A 13,508-nucleotide genomic window follows, 5' to 3' on the forward strand; every position below is an offset into this window, starting at 1 on the left:
CCATCCCCATATCACCATTTTTCTCCATACTGCCCCCAATGTCCCACTTCTGCCCCAATTTCTCACGTCTGCCCCTAATGTCTCACTTCTGCCTCCAATGTCTCCTTCCTGCCCCATCTGTATCCATCCTGCCCCTATTTGTCTCCATCCTAACACCATTTGCCTCCATCCTGCTCCCATTCTGCCCCATGTCTCCATTCTGCCCCAATGTCTCCATTCTGCCCCATGTCTTCATCCTGTCCTCAATGTCTACATTCTGCCCCATGTCTTCATACTTCCCCAAAGTCTCCATCCTGCCCCCAATGTCTCCACCCTGTCCCCATGTCTCAATTTGTCTCCATTCTGCCCCCAATGTCTCCATCCTGCAACCAATGTATCCATATTGCCCCCAATGTCTCCATATTTCCCCCAATGTCTCCACCCTATCCCCATGTCTCCATTCGTCTCCATTCTGCCCCATGTCTCCATTTGTCTCCATTCTGCCCCCGTGTCTCCATTTGTCTCTATTCTGCCCCCATGTCTCCATTTGTCTCCATCCTGCCCCCAATGTCTCCATCCTGCCCCCAATGTCTCCATCCTGCCCCCAAATGTCTCCATCCTGCCCCAAATGTCTCAATGGGGAGGTATGGTGAATGACGTCCCTCCTGTCTCTGTCATTCACATAAAACCACACCCTTTAAAAGAGTTAACCCCAGCATATAACATGCTGGCAGAAATTAAGTAGGTCTCAGTTCACACAAGAGAGCAACCTGAGTGACACATACCTCCCTTTGTATATCACACCAGTGACTCTGTCACATATTCCCCCCCTCTGCCCAAAGCCGGGGGCTTGGGCACCTTCAGACACCAAGCACGGAATTCTGTAAAGGGCATCAGTATTAGCGTGTAACTTTCAGGGTCTATGCTCCATGTGAAAATTAAAGTCTTGGAGACCTAAGAACCACCTGGTTACCCGGGCATTCTTAGCCTTCTTTTCCCTCAACCATCTCAAAGGGGCATGGCCTGACACCAATTTAAACTTTCGGCCAAGTAGGTAATATCTTAGCGTGTCTATAGCCCATTTTATGGTTAAGCATTCTTTCTCCACAGTGGCATAATTTTTCTCGCAGGACGAGAACTTCCGGCTCATATACAGGATGGGATGCTCTTCCCCATTTATCTTCTGCGGCAGCACAGCTCCTAGGCCAACTTCTGAGGCATCTGTCTGGATCACAAACTCTTTAGTAAAGTCTGGTGTGACCAGGACCGGTTGCCTACAGAGTGCCAGCTTCAGCTGTTGGAACGCCATCTCAGTTTCAACCTACCATTTCACCATCGTTGATTTTGTGTCTTTCAGAAGGTCTGTCAGTGGTGTGGCAATCATGGCAAACCGCCGGTAATATCCCACGATTCCAAGAAACGCTCTCACCTGCTTCTGGGAGAGCGGTTGCGGCCAGTTCTGAATTGCCTCGATCTTATTGACCTGTGGCTTAATTTCGCCTCTACCAACGATGTAGCCTAAGTACTTGGCCTCCTCCTTTCCAATGGCACATTTTTTTGGATTTATCGTAAATCCCGCCTTCCTTAGAGCATCCAGAATTGCCTGTACCTTTGGCAAATGACTAGCCCAGTCTGGGCTAAAGATGACAATGTTATCAAGGTAAGCCACGGCATATTTCTTATGTGGGCCGAGGATCCAATCCATGGCCCTCTGGAAGGTGGCTGGTGGCCCCTGCAGTCCGAAAGGCATTCAGGTGTACTGGAAACACCCATCAGGTGTTGAGAAACCTGTTTTCTCCTTGGCCCTGTGGGACATGGGGATCTGCCAGTAGCCCTTCGTCAAGTCGAGGGTGGTAATATACCTCGCAGGTCCAAGCCTCTCGATGAATTCATCAACGCGGGGCATCGGGTATGCGTCACACTTGGATACTTCATTCTGCCTGCCGTAGTCATTACAAAATCTCCACTCTTCGGTACGAGAACGATGGGACTCGACCATCCGCTCTTTGATTCCTCTATCACCCCGAGGTCCAGCATCCTCTTCACCTTGGCTGAGATTACCTCACAGCAGGCTTCAGGAATCCTATAGGGTTTAAGGTTTACCCTAACATGCGCTTCTGTCAGTTTGTCATGCTTGACCACCTGCGTACGCCTCGGCAACTCCGAGAGCAGATCACGGTTCTGTTGCAGCAGCTCTCTACATTGTTGCTTCTGTGCCGGCGATAGAGTCTCTGCTATTGTGACATCCTCGACTATGGCTTTGGGACTGGCTCCCAAACAAGGAGCCCCCAACATTTCCCGATCTTGCCATGGCTTGAGCAAGTTCACATGATATATCTGGTGCGGTTTTCTTCGGCTTGGCTGGTGGACTTTGTAGTTCACTTCGCTGAGTTTCTCCCCCACCTCATACGGGCCTTGCCACTTGGCGGTGGGAATAAGCACCAGAACGCGATCCCCAGGCTGGAACTGTCTCAGCCTCGCTGACCGGTTATAGACCCTTGCCTGGGCCTCTTGTGCCTGGAGGAGATGCGCCTTCACGATAGGCATCACTTTCGCCATTCTCTCCTGCATCTGGGCGACATGTTCTATGATTCTCCGGTGGGGCGTAACCTCGGCTTCCCAGGTTTCCTTGGCAATATCCAGGAGCAACCCGTAGAGGCTTGTGGGACCTCTCTTACCGAGAAGAGCAGGAATGGTAGCAGGTAGTCGCAGTCACGACCATCCTTCTCTATGACCTTTTTGAGCATTGCTTTTAAGGCTTTATTAAAGCGCTCCACCAGGCCATCTGTCTGCAGATGGTAAACGGAGGTTCGCAGCTGGGTAATCTGAAAGACTTTACACAGCTCCTTCATTACCTTGCTCATGAACGGGGTTCCTTGGTCCATTAGTATCTTCTTCGGCAGACCGGTCCTGGCAGATATATGGACAAGTTCCCGGGCTATGCTCCTACTCGACGAGTTCCTCAGTGGTACCACTTCTGGGTACCCGGTCGCATAGTCCATGACCACCAGGATGTATTGGTGGCCCCGGGCCAATTTGACTAAGGGCCTCATTAGGTCCATGGCAAACCTCTCAAAGGGGATTTCTATCACAGGTAGGGGAATTAAAGGACTACGGAAGTGGGAAGAGGGGGCGGTTATCTGGCAGGTGGGGCAGGACCTACAATAGTTCAGGATCTCCCGGTAACACCCTGGCCAATAAAACCTCCTCAATATCCTCTCCTGAGTCTTCTCGACCCTCAGGTGTCTCCCCAGAACATGTGAATGGGCCATATCTAATACCCTCTGTCGGTATGGCCCTGGAGCTAATAGCTGCTCCACTATCTCATCACCCCTTGGTTTGGTCACCCGATACAATAACTCCCCCTGAACTGCGAAGTGTGGGTACCTGATGTCGGCCCCCGGCTCTTGAGCAACCCCATTACAGGCAGTAACATTTTCCCACGCCCCCTTCAAGGTCAATTCCCGAACTTGAGCAGACCCAAAGTTCTCTCCTGGCACCTCTAACTCAGGGAGGTCAGCCTCCTCGGTCACAGTCTCGTCCTCGTCGCCAGCAAGGACACACAATGGGAACTCATTCCCTTCAGATGTCGACGGGGGGTATTTCTCTAGGGACCCAGATTTTGTCCACGCGACTCAGTCCAGTTCCTTTCCCCCACAAGTCCCAGAACAATGGGAAATCACACCCGAATATGACGGGATGTATCAGGTCCTTGACCACCTGGACCTATGTGGGAATGGGCACCACAGTCTGTTCCCACTGTCACTTTGGCCACAGGGTAGTCCTTGGCATCCCCATGTATGCAGCGAACACCCACAGTCTTGGCAGAGATCAGCTGGTGGGGAAGGGTGGCACTGATTAGGGTCACTAGACTCCCTGAATCCAACAGTCCATGCACCATCACCCCATTAACGGACACGGCACATGCCTGCGGCCCCTCACCAGGATAACCATCTGCTCTATAGGCATAATAGGAACAATGCTGTCCTAGGCTGCAGTCCATTGGTTCAGGGGCCATATGACACCGGGCAGCTATGTGTCCAGGATTATGACACCGCCAACACACCACATCCCTCACAGCAGTCTTTACAGGGCCCTCAGTGGAATTAGGACAACCCCCGTTTGTGAGTCTAGACCCCTTACGTGGTGAGCCCGCCTCTCTTTGGATACCCCAGTAAGGGGAATTGACTATGTCCGGTTTACCAAGGGATTTTTTGACCACTTGGTACCTCTATACAAGGCCCATGAGGTCGTCCGTGTTCCGAGGATCGCCCTGGGCAACCCAGGTCTGCACCGGCCTGGGTAGGGAATGGATGAATCTGTCCATCACCACTGGTTCAACCATCTGGGCAGGAGAGGAAAACTCTGACTGCAGCCATTTCTGGACTAGATGTAGCAAGTCAGACATCTGCGAGCAAGGGGGTTTGTTGCCAGCATACACCGAGTGGTGGAATCTTTGTGGTCTGACAGACATAGTCACTCCCGAGCGTGCCAGTATCTCTGTCTTTTGCTTGGAATACTCCTGTGCATCCTGTAGAGCCAGGTCATAGTAGGCCTTTTGGGGTTCACTCGTTAAATAGGGGACCAGCACCTCTGCTCACTGCTCCAGTGGAAGTTTTTCCCGTTCTGCTACCCTTTCAAACACAGTCAAAATGCCTCAACATCATCCCCCGGGGTCATCTTTTGCAATGCATGTTTGGCGCCTTCCGGACGTATAACACATCACCTGGACTTGGGGGGGGGGCGGCCTCCCTGCTGCGGATCTCCCCTGCTAGGAGGTCCATCTGCCGTTGCTGCTGTTGGATCTGCTGCATGAGTTTATTGGTCTCTTGCTGTGCTTGATGGCTCTGCAACTGCTGCTCTCGTTGCTGGTGTAGAAGCTCCCGATGCTGCTGCTGCATGTTCTGCTGACTCTGCAAGTGCTGTTGATGTTGCTGTTGTTGGCTCTGAAGCAAGTGCTTGAGGAGCTCCTCCATGTTACCGGACATCTCTGGCTGGCTGGCGGCCTTTACCCAGGACATCCACCGATCCCTGTGGCAGGTACACATGTTCCTGGAATCGTGTTCGCACTCTCACACCAACTGTGGCAGGACGACTCACGCGGCTGCAGTTGGAAGTAGACACAGGAACGGTTACATTTGCAGGTTTATTATGTCAGCATAAAGCACTGCAGACTTCAGCAAAAATAAACTCAGCTTTGCTGGCATAAAGGTAAAGCAAAAGACAAATGGTAACCCAGTCCATATGTGTGCTGGTTGCCCTGCACCAGTTTGCAGCACCTTCAACTCCTCTCTGAGCTGAAGTTACACAGCATGGAGACTTGTCTCTCAAGACTCACCAACAACACAGAAAAAAAAAACAGGACTGAACATTTAAACCATGCTCAGCAGTCCCTCCCGTCTCTGTCATTCACATAAAACCACACCCTTTAAAAGAGTTAACCCCCAGCATATAACATGCTGGCAAAAATTCAGTAGGTCTCAGTTCACACAAGAGAGCAACCTGAGTGACACATACCTCCCCTCGTATATCACACCAGTGACTCTGTCACAATGTATAAACACAAACCAGACAAACAAGGAAGGATGTACAGGGATAAATGAAACTACCAATCATACAAATATGCATCACAGACAACAGAGAGGAACACCAGGGAGAAAAGGAAGGGAAACTAAATAGGACATCATAAGGATTTGCACACAGCCGAAACACCTAGCAAAGTCAAAGATAACCATTAACCACTCTAAATGCCTCTAACAACAACCGACTCCTTACCAGGCAGTATAAGACTGAACACTGGCAATCCAGATTGCCAGAGGCGAGTATATGTAGGAGAGGGGAGTGACCAATACCGAACAGCTGAGATCTTCCAAGCTGGAAAGCTTCAGAGACTCCAAGCTGAACAGATTAACCCCTGCACTGCTAACGGAAACCTGCACCATTTAATATAAAGGTGAAGTGCTTCTGATCAGTGCAGGAGTATGTGAAATCAGAAGCTGTGGTCTTCTGGCCCTCTCTGTTGTGGTAAACCCATGACAGTGAGAGACTATTAGGTGCAGCAGTACTTTCTGGTCAGAACCTTCTCCATGTCTCAAGGTACAAGCGGTACTTTCAAGGCACCATTTTTCTATGTCATTTCTCATCCCGATTCAATAGAATCTCTTTCGGGTGTTGGTCTCACTTTTGTGGCAACCAAAATGTCTGGATTTGTCATGATAGGCTTCCAGTGCAATGTTGGCATCTTGTTTTGGTTTGACAATCTAGATTATTTCTCATGGGTAGTGACGTCAATGATTCTTCGAACCAGCAGGCCTCTTCCAGAGAATAGCCGTTTCCTCTGTCTCAAGAGTCTTTTCAGCTCAATGTTCCTGTAGTTGCCCTTGTCTCTATAAAGTCCGTTCCTTATAGTGAAGCGGTTCCTTAGAGGATCCAGCACTTTACTCTCTTCCTGGATTTGGATCCACTGGACCCTGTCAGTTTGCAACTGTTGCTCTTGCTGGTTAGATAAAGGCTGAAGATTTCTACTTAACACACAAGCTCCTTCTTTATAGAGAACTGGTGGAAATCTGGCATTTCCACTTTTTTCCATTCATCAACTCTCAGGCTCTTTAAGAGTAGGAAGCTGAAAAAAACATGTCAGCATTGGTGTTAGATTTTCCTACTCTATATTTGATAGTGAATTGGTAATTTGCCAGTCTTGATGCCCATCTCCGTTCTAGGGCTCCCAGTTGGGCTGTGTTCAGGTGCAACAACAGGTTGTTATTTGTGAAGGCTATGAAAGCAATAGCTGCCAAGTAGTCTCTGAACTTCTCTGTCAGTGCCCATACCAGTGCAAGGAACTCAAACTTGAAGGAACTGTAGTTCTCTGGATTCTGCTCTGTTGGTCTGAGGGAATGACTTGCATAGGCAGTCACCATCTCCTTACAATCTTGAACTTGTGCAAGGACAGCACCTAGTCCTTTCTTGTTAGCATCGGTATAAAGATGAAACGGACAGTTGTTGTCACGGTATGCCATGATAGGAGCCTCCGTCAACATTTTCTTCAGTTGATTCAAGGAGATATCTAATTCCTCAGTCCAAGTGATCAATTAACACTTTCTTGTCTTTCGTGGAGAATGTCCTCTCAACAGCTCTTGCAAAGGTGCAGCAATCTAGGTGACGTTTTAGATGAAGTGGCGGTAGTATCCTGCAAATCCCAAGAAACTTCTGACAGTAATAGCGACAGGCCACTTCTGTATAACGGCAATCTTTTCAGGTCAAGAACCACTCCTTTAGCACTCACTATGTTGCTTAGATTAGGATTTCCCCAACTCCAGTCCTCAAGGCCCATCAACAGGTCATGTTTTCAGGATTTCCTTAGTATTGCACAGGTGATGGAATTATTGCCTGTGCAGGTGATGTAATTATCACCTGTGCAATACTAAGGAAATCCTGAAAACATGACCTGTTGGTGGGCCTAGAGGACTGGAATGGGGGAACCCTGGCCTAGATATTGCATTCTGGGTTTCAATAGATGGCACTTGGAGGGTTTGACTTTCAGGCCATAGTTGATGAGAATCTTGAAGACATCTCACAGGTGCTCAAGGTGTTCTTCATATGCTCTCTAAAACACGATCAGATCATCCAGATAAATCAGGATTATCTCAACGTTCTTGTGACTTAGGCAATATTCCATTAGTCTTTGGAAAGTTCCTGGGGTATTGCACAGTCCAAATGGCATAAAATTGAATTCAAACAGGCCCATAGGTGTCATAAAGGCCTTTTTCTCTCTTTGCCAATGACGCGCCCCCTGGGCCTGTGTTGTGCAGGGGAACCCGGAACCGGGCCTGTTGTAGAATGCTGGGGGTTGTAGTCTCCGTGTGGCGGTGACTCGGTCCGTGCCCAGGGTGGTCAAACCAATGGCAGTCTTAATGTATAGCAAATGTCCGACTACGCCACCCGTGGATTGCGGTCAGTGGGGACCGCCGCTGCGCTGCCGACCGCTGAGGCTGATGTTGTCTGCGCAGCCGAGTATGGGATAACTCCCCACGGGAGAAGTATTGCCTCAGGGCAGCTAATGTGAGAGATGATGGGAGTGATGGTGTGAGGGTCCCAGTGCTAATGGTGCTGGTGCGGCAAAGAATCACAGAGACGTGAGGTGCAGTTCAGGGTCTTTACTGATGGTACAAGGCAGACCCTCCCGGGAGTACTGGCTAGTATAAGGGGCCTGGTCAGTCTGCGAGCAAGCAGGAGTTCCCCTGGCCAGGTGGAGTTGTAGGCCTCCCCGTTTATCTGCACTTTTCCTGGCTACCTTGCTGTCAGCGGTTACAAGTAGCCCACGTCCCTGAGTATACCGTGTGGTGCTCACCCGTATGGCTGGTGACTTGGGGCCTTCTGTTAGCCTCCGCTCCTGGATGGCGGCGCTGGTCCCTTCTTTGTGACTGAGCCTCTGGGCTTCTATGGCCAGAGGACCTGGAATCCCCTGCCGGCTGGTTTCTGCTGCTGGGTATATATCAGTTCCCACAGCCTCGGACTCCTGTGTCCGGTTTTAGTAACTTCAGCCAGGGCGAGCTATATCTCTGCTCACAGCCCCTGGCCTTCTGCCTCTGCTCCTACAGAGCTCCTGATGTATCTTTTCCTGTCCAGGCTCTGACTGCTCTGCTTGTTCTGCAGGCTCTGTCTCACCTAATCCCGCCCCAGACCCAGTTTATAAGGGCAGATTCCTCCCCTCCCAGGTCTGGGCGGGCCGTGTTGCATGCTTAGGGCTCCTGACCAGAGAAACCTCCCACTTGCTCTCAGACATAATATCTCTATTACTGTGGCAACCAGACCCCTGGGATGTCACATTCCCCCATAGTAAATTTTAGTACTCCGGGACTAAACACATTTTTAAAACATAATAACAGGGTATAAACAATAATACGATAACATATTTACAAGAAGCTTTAGTTCTTTAAAGGTCACGGCGTGTCCGCAACCGGGTGTCCATATCACCCTAGGTGAAGCTTTAAGCGAAGTAGGGGACGTGTCCAAAGCAAACCCCTTGCGTTGTCCTTGGGCGTGGCTGCAAGGGTAGACTAACTACTTTGGGCCGCAAGGAGGCCACGCCAGACAGGTTTTCTCTTCCGCGGCCGTCTTCGCAAGAGGCACCAAGGTGCAACTATCTACAAAACTGTTCCGGTTATCCAGCGTCCATAACCTGTTAGTCCATAAAAATCTGCAGGGTAACTGAGAAACATAATTAATAACAGGCAACAAACATAAACCATAAACAGTTAGCAGATAAATTCACAGTGCATTAGTTTAGATTCTTCAGCGAGCGGGCATCTGACCTCTAGTGACTCTAGTGGACCTACGGAGCTCACTAACTGGTTCTGCACTACAGGGTGTAGGAGGTGTTATGGGTAAGCTGGGCAGCTGTCTGCGCACTCTTTGGCTCACTAGGGGCACGGCAGGCTCACTACTAGCAGAGGGTTGATCCTCCTGTACTGCTGGTGTGGACTCTTCTGCCTCTTGGGCCGGCTGCTCTTCCAGCTCTACCGGTTCCTCTGTAGGCACTTGCAGGGCTGGCTGGAGAAAGGTGAGGACGGGTACCACGACAGCGCCGTTTACTTGTGTCCAAGACCGGGGGAAATCTCCGAGTACGGTACTGATCATTTCTTCCCTTTCCTCTGCGGGTTGAGGGTTTCCTTGATCTTCTTCAGGGCTTTGCAGCTGCTCGGGACACTTCTTCAGGTGGTCTCTGGAGACAATGGCTGTGGTTTCTCCTCCATCCTTACTGATTACGCAGATTTTTGGGTTCTCATGGCTTGATGGCAGTACGGTGTACGGGTCCTTCTCCCACTGGTCGTCCAACTTGTGGAGCCGCCTCTTCCTCTTCAAGACCTGCTCTCCAGGTACCAGGGGAACAGCGGGAGCATACTGGTTATAAGCCTTCTCTTGCCTTTCTCTAGCTTGAGACAGACTTCGCTTGACGCTCTCCTGTACTTTCCGATACTGCTGCTGCCGTTCTGGATCCCAGTCTGCCTCTGGCGAGGTGTCCTCAGGCGTCAGGACTCCCATATCCAGGTCAATAGGTAGCTTACCAGGTCTTGCTCTCATTAGGTAAGCCGGGGTACAGTTGGTGGAACCTACAGGGATGTGGTTATACAGGTCCACCAGATCGGGCAGTTTCTCAGGCCACAGACTGCGTTCTTCCAGGGGCAATGTTTTTAGCAGATCTATCACCACCTGGTTCATCTTCTCGCAGAGTCCATTGGTTTGAGGGTGATAGGGCGTTGTTCTTATCTTCTTGCAGCCATACAGGTTGCAAAACTCCTGGAAGACCTCCGCTTCGAAGGCTGGTCCTTGGTCTGTCAACACTTGGTCCGGGTACCCGTGTGGACGGCAGAAGTGCTGCTGGAAGGCTCTAGCTGCTGTTTGAGCCGTTAAGTCCTTGACCGGGACCACCACCAGGAACCGGGAGTAATGATCTACGATTGTGAGGGCGTAGACATACCCAGATCTGCTTGGAGCCAGTTTCACATGGTCCAGGGCTACCAGTTCCAGTGGCTGTCTGGTGATGATGGGCTGCAGGGGAGTCTTCTGGCTGGCTCGGTCTTTTCTTCTCAGGTGGCACGGGCCACAGTCTCTGCACCACCTCTCGATGGCTCCTCTCATGCCTACCCAGTAGAACCGTTCACGCAACAAGAACTCCAGCTTCTTCCATCCGAAATGCCCTGCTCCGTTGTGGTATGCCTCCAGAACCATAGCCGCGTCTCGTCTTGGGACCACTACCTGCCAGGTCAACTCATGTGTTCGAGAGTTAACCATTCTCCGGCACAGCTTCTCCCTGTAGAGGAACAGCTTACTTTTCTCCTTCCACAGTTGCTTGGTCTCCTCCGGAGCATCTGGGTCAAGACGGGCATCGGCCTGGGTCAGCATTTCCTTCACCAAATGGACTGCGGGATCACTGTCTTGCGTCTCCGCCCAGTTGTAGTGGGGCAAGGGATTGAATGTCACGGAGCGCCTGTCCTTCACACGGTGGGAATACAGGGTAATCCCATGACGGTGGAACGCAGGGAGCTCAACTTCTTCCAGATCTTCTGGATCTTCCCCTACGTCCGGTAAGTTCGGCATTCTAGACAGGGCATCCGCGTTGGCATTTGAGCGTCCTGCCCAGTATTTGATGGTGAATTCAAAGTTGGACAGGCGGGCCATCCATCTCTGTTCCAGGGCACCGAGCCTTGCAGTGTCCAGGTGTGTCCACGGGTTGTTATCCGTGTACACGGTGAATTTGGAGGAGGCAAGGTAATGCTTGAAACGTTCGGTCACTGCCCACACTACTGCCAGGAACTCCAGCTTGAATGAGCTATAATTCTCAGGGTTCCTCTCCGTGGGCCGTAGCTTTCGGCTGGCGTAAGAGATTACCCGTTCTTTCCCTTGCTGGATCTGGGACAGTACGGCTCCTAGCCCGATGTTGCTTGCGTCCGTGTGGAGGATAAAGGGCTGGCTGTAGTCTGTATATGCCAGGATTTCATCCCCCGTGAGGGCCATCTTCAGCTGGCAGAAGGACTCCTCTTCCAGCTTTTCCCACCTAAAGGGCGGCTTCTGGTTTTTGGCTTTCCGAGATTGACCTATCAGGAGGTCCTGCATAGGGGCTGTCATTTTGGTGAAACCGGGAATGAATCTTCGGTAGTAGCCTACCAAGCCGAGGAACTGCCGCACTTCCTTTATGCTGGAGGGTCTTGGCCAGTCCTTAATCACGGTGATCTTATCAGGGTCAAGAGCCACTCCGTCAGCACTCACCACGTATCCCAGGTATTGCACCTTTGGTTTCAGAAGGTGACACTTGGAGGGTTTCACCTTTAGGCCGTAGTTTGCCAGAGCTTCGAACACTTCTGACAGGTGTTTCAGGTGGTCCTCGTAGGTCTTGGAATAGACGATGACATCGTCCAGGTATAACAGGACCGTCTCGAAGTTCCGGTGTCCCAGACAGCATTCCATCAACCGTTGGAAGGTTCCTGGTGCGTTGCAGAGCCCGAACAGCATATAGTTAAATTCGCTGAGACCCATCGGGGTGGTGAATGCGGTCTTCTCCCGGTCCGCCTCTGCTACAGGAACCTGCCAGTACCCGCTAGTGAGATCCAAAGTAGAGAAGAAGTTAGCAGATTTTAATGCAGCTAAGGACTCTTCTATCCTTGGTAACGGGTACGCATCTTTGTGTGTGATACGGTTGACCTTCCTGTAATCTACACACATTCTCATGGTGTTGTCTTTTTTTTTCAATAAGACTAGTGGAGCTGCACAGGGGCTACAGCTGTCCCTGATTACCCCAGCCTCCTTCATGTCTCTAAGCATCCCCTTGGCGTGTTGGTAGTGTGCCGGGGGTACGGGTCGGTATCTCTCCTTTATGGGAGGATGGTTTCCCGTGGGGATGTGGTGTTCTACCCCCTTTACTCGCCCGAAGTCTAGCGGGTGTTTACTAAACACTCTCTCGTACTCTCGAACCACCCGATAGACTCCCTGTTTCTGGTGTGAGGGAGTGGAGTCAGTACCCAAATGCAGTTGCTGACACCAGTCCTCCATTGGTTTCTTAGAGCCGTTACCTTCCTCTGGTTGAGATGGAGGCAAGGGTTCCACGGCCTGTACAGAGTTCTGGTTGATGGTGAACAATTTGGCTAGCGTGGCATACCGGGGCAGGTGTACTTCTCTCTCCCCGATATTTATGATGCGAACGGGCACCCTCCCATGGCGTACATCGACCACCCCCCGTGCTGTCAAAATGGTGGGCCTACTGTCTGAGTAGACGGGTTCTACCATTGCTTGGTAGTCTCTACCTCTTAGACCAATAGCTGCCCGGCACCAAATCATCATCTCACTTTTTGGGGGCATGGCAATAGGGAACGGGTCACACATTCTCACGCTACCTATCTCACCACCAGATAGTTCCACCTGTTGCCGCTTCATCAGTGCCCGGATCTCTTTTTGGAGCACACGCTGCTGGCCGGAACTGATGTTCTTGGCAACCTGCTGTAAAATGAGAATCACCTCTGCAAGACAATTTTCAATCACATTACTTCCCAAGGTTATTCTAGGGTGACTCTCATGACGGTCTATGTCCACTATAATCAGTCCTTGTGCCGCCAGTTCGACTTTACCGATCTTAATGGTCACCTCTTTGAATCCCACCTGCGGCACGGGCTGACCATTGCTGGCGATGATACTCAGGTTGTCATCTGGGTAGCGGGTTATGTCCGAGTCATTCCAGTACTGTTTAAAGAGCACGTATGGGATGGTGGTCACCTGTGAGCCAGTGTCTAGTAGGGCACTCATAGGAATGCCATACAGTACCACAGGCAAGATTGGACGTCCCCCTACGTATTTATCACGCCAGTTTGATGGGCCTGATGGTCTTATGCCTGGGGGTTGGCCCTCTACCCCAGATTGTGCCTGTTTAAATGACACTACCTTGCCACATGTCCGGGTTGATTGCAGCGGCGGCAGATGGGTCGTCCGTCCTCGTTGTATCTGTCGCTGGGTCTTCCTCTGGCCAGTGGGGTCCTCCTCAG

Source organism: Phyllobates terribilis, unplaced genomic scaffold, assembly GCF_046119375.1.
Source record: "Phyllobates terribilis strain yellow unplaced genomic scaffold, ASM4611937v1 Scaffold_12__6_contigs__length_324123572, whole genome shotgun sequence".
In the NCBI taxonomy this organism is placed as follows: Eukaryota; Metazoa; Chordata; class Amphibia; order Anura; family Dendrobatidae; genus Phyllobates; species Phyllobates terribilis.